General features: G+C 39.2%; 1 pseudogene; it reads right to left on the bottom strand.

Moving 5' to 3' along the window:
- Positions 1-1,682: 1,682 nt before the first annotated feature.
- On the bottom strand, positions 1,683-2,791 carry LOC149563886 (putative UPF0481 protein At3g02645; annotated as a pseudogene).
- Between the last annotated feature and the right edge of the window lie 1,173 nt (positions 2,792-3,964).

Below are 3,964 nucleotides of genomic sequence, written 5' to 3'. Positions count from 1 at the left end.
CTTACATGCATTAACTGTAGTGAATTTATTGTAGAGAATTATGAACTATTTATATCATTGCATTTTATAGATTGAACTTCCAATCCTTTGAAAGTTTATATGTAGAATGTAGGTACTTAACTTATCATCAATTCATTGTTGCATATTATTGTGAGCTTCCAATCAACCCTTTTAATTTGGTAATTCCTAATTAAATCAACAAATTTACTTTTCTTTTATAAAATCATCAATCCTTGAATCATTTTCAAATTTTTATTTATAAAAGCTTAATAAATTTGATGTATTTAAATTTATATTATTATTTGATATATAAAATACTAAAATATTTTAAGACAATAGCATATACCACAATGATATGTGAGCCCTTTATGAGAAACTCCAGCCCATCTCCCATAGAATCATAACATTGGATTTTTCCTTATCTTAAAGCTCTAGAACACTCCTCTCAACATTAATAATTAATTTCAAAATTATATCTATTTTTTCAATAATTAAATCTATATTTCGCATCTGAACTTGGAAGAGTATTGACTTTTCTTCTTCATTCAATAAACTTGACACAATTGAAAATAGACATTTTTTTATCTTACAAATTAGACACAATTGAATCTAGAAATTGTATCAAATTGATGTTCTTAACTATGTAGGAATCAAAAGTGGACAACGGTGTTTCTCTTTAGCTTTCTTACATAATAGACTAATCAGTAGAGAACAAATGCAAGAATTGCGAAGTAGTCATAACACTAGATTTGATATTATAATAGCTTGTCAGCCATTTTGGAGAGACGGTGGGTTCTATTATTTTGCACGCACACAAATAGTTTTCACTGAACACAAATATACATATGCGTTATGGCAGGTCTTTCTTTTGTGGCGAATGAACCTTGAAAGAAAAAAATTGCTTAAATATCTTTGGTGGCTCTTTTACGGACAGTGGGATTCCACGCAATCACTGTGTAGCTAGCCGAAGGGCCTAAAACGCTTGCGGACATTGCCAGTTGGACTCTTGTCAGCGTCATGACAACTATGTAATGTGTGATGTGAATATCAGGATTTAACTGTGTGATTTTGAGTCAAACTCGATGACCCATGTTTCATGAGTAGTGATTCAACATGAATCCATCTCTCATGAGAATAAATGGAACACTTAGCACTCATTGGATCTAGGTGATGCTCACAGGGGTGAAGCACCGAGACTTCCCGGGAGGTCACCCATCCCAGTACTACTCCAGCCTGAGCGCGCTTAACTACGGAGTTTCCTCTACGGTTAAACCCAAAGCTTGCAACCCCATTTGCAAAACCTTCACCAAGTGTTGTGCCTCATGAACCATTCATTAGAAAGCCCCTTAAGCTCATCAATTGATAAGTAGGACAAGATTTCCACAGCTAGTCAAATTGTGATGTGAATATCAGGATTTAACTGTGTGATTTTGAGTCAAACTCGATGACCCATGTTTGATGAGTAGTGATTCAACATGAATCCATCTCTCATGAGAATAAATGGAACACTTAGCACTCATTGGATCTAGGTGATGCTCACAGGGGTGAAGCACTGGGACTTCCCGGGAGGTCACCCATCCCAGTACTACTCCAGCCTGAGCGCGCTTAACTACGGAGTTTCCTCTACAGTTAAACCCAAAGCTTGCAACCCCATTTGCAAAACCTTCACCAAGTGTTGTGCCTCATGAACCATTCATTAGAAAGCCCCTTAAGCTCATCAATTGATAAGTAGGACAATGTAATGTGCAGAAAGTTTGCAATACAGTCAACAGCAGAACAATAAATCCGACCAACAAAGCCACCACCTTCCACGGGCTCGACAGGTACCGGGAGTAGAACTCTGACAAATGTGTTTTAATCTTTGCTTTTGTAGTAATTCTTAATCAGCACCTCTCTTATTTGAGCTTTCAGCCCCTCGTGAAGCTCCAGAAAACCTGCAACAAAGAAAGGCTCAGACATTCCGTCCCACATCTTTGCCACGTAGTCATCGGTGATCATCATACTCTGTCGATCAATGACGTGGCTTTCTCGCAGAAGCTCCACGTCTTCAGGAGTGTCGATGAGGCAATCCATCAGCTCCACGTAGTTCGTCACGTGTTTCTCCAGGCCGGCGCCATTGAACTCCAACGCGAGCAGATTCCTCAACAGGACTTCAGTGTACTTGTCTGAGATCGTTATCTGAGGAAGATAGAGCGTGTCGTAGCTCCAGGAAAATCTGATGTTACCTGGGTCTTTGAACTCTTTAAACTTGATCCCGGCCTTGACCAGCTCCTTTGCGCTGTATTTGTCCAGAAAATCTCGTCGACCTCGTTTGGCTGGATGAGTGTAGCAGCAACTGAACACCGCAGCGACCATGTCTCCCATCAAATTAGAAATCTTTTGACAGCAAGTGAGAGAGGAGTCTTATTCCACTCCGCTAACTTGGAGGAAAAGGAAGACATATTTGTGGATACAGCCCAGAAGATGCTTTTCATTGAAATTTGGAATTTCTATATCAGATACCTGGAAGGAAGATGCTTGCCTTTGCAGGAATAACAATTTCTCTGGAGACTCCTCTGGGCATAGTCACACTTGACTCCAGCTGTCGAGAATCATCGAAACCAGATCTCAAAACGTAGGAGAGAAAGTAGGAGCGTCATCGAAACCAGATCTCCATGTTGTAGAGCGTCTTGCAATGAGATTTGAGAAAGTAGGAGAGAAAGAGGGCGTCGATCATCATCATCCACGCAAAGTCGGGAACATCTGTCACATTTATCTTCCAGTCGTAAAAGCACTCGGAATCGGAGATCATATCGGACTCGTTCACTCTTGCGAACATTCTTTTGATGAGCTCAGGATCGTTTCCAGCTGCCTTTCTTGTGGATCTGACCCTTAAACAGTTTCATGGACTTAATTGCTAGGGGCCATTAGGTTCATAGACTCCGAACACCATCTGAACTTCTCTGTGCTTACAGGCTTAGTTAATGCATCAGCAACATTCACCAAAGTCTCTACCTTCTCCAGCGTCACCTTGCTATCCTGGACCATCTCTCACAAAATGATATTGTACATCAATATACTTGGTCCTGGCATGAAATGTCAGGTTCTTCACTAGGCAGATTGCACTCTGATTGTCACTATGAATTGTCACTGCACCCTATTTGAACTCTATATCTGAACACAGTCTCTTAAGCCAGATGGCTTCCTTCCAGGCATGAGTAGCTACCATATACTCTACCTTTGTAGTGGAAAAAGTGACCACAACTTTTGCTTTCTCATCCAAATGATTGCACCACTGAATAATGTAACCACATATGCACTGGTGGATCTTTTTCTATCAACATCGTCAGTCCAGTATGAATCCACATAACCTTGAATATCCAAGGAATGCTCATATCCTATTCCATGAAAACATATAGAGTACTCTGGGGTACCCTAGAAGTATCTGAAAACTCTTTTTACTGCATCTCAATGTGCTCTTCCTGGATTAGACATATAAAGGAAAAGTACACCCATTGCTTAGGCAATGTCTTGCTTTGTATAGATCATAACATATATTAAACTTCCAACAACACTCTGATACGGTACTCGACTCATCTCTTCCATCTTCAAGGGGAATGAAGGACACTGTGAATTAGAAAGCTTTGTTCCCATAGTAACAGGAACACTCAATGGTTTGGAATCCTGCATATTGAATCTTTTAGAATTTTACCAACATACTTACTTTGGCCTAGCCAAAGCTTTCTATTTTCTCTATCTCTTATAATCTCCATTCGTAGAAAGTACCTTGCTACACCAAGATCTTTCATTGCAAACTTTGTTGCGAACTGAGATTTTAATTCTATAATTAAACCTTTTCCTTGCTAATAAACAACATGTCATCAATATATAAGGCAATAACAAGGAAATAATCACCATTAGACTTGTAGTATATACAATGATTAGATTTGGATAGCACAAATCCCAAACTTAATACATATCTATC

Source organism: Cupressus sempervirens, chromosome 4 (assembly GCF_028749045.1).
Source record: "Cupressus sempervirens isolate cs-2001-9-10 chromosome 4, ASM2874904v1, whole genome shotgun sequence".
NCBI classification, from domain to species: domain Eukaryota; kingdom Viridiplantae; phylum Streptophyta; class Pinopsida; order Cupressales; family Cupressaceae; genus Cupressus; species Cupressus sempervirens.
This window is presented reverse-complemented; position numbering and strand designations above follow the sequence as displayed.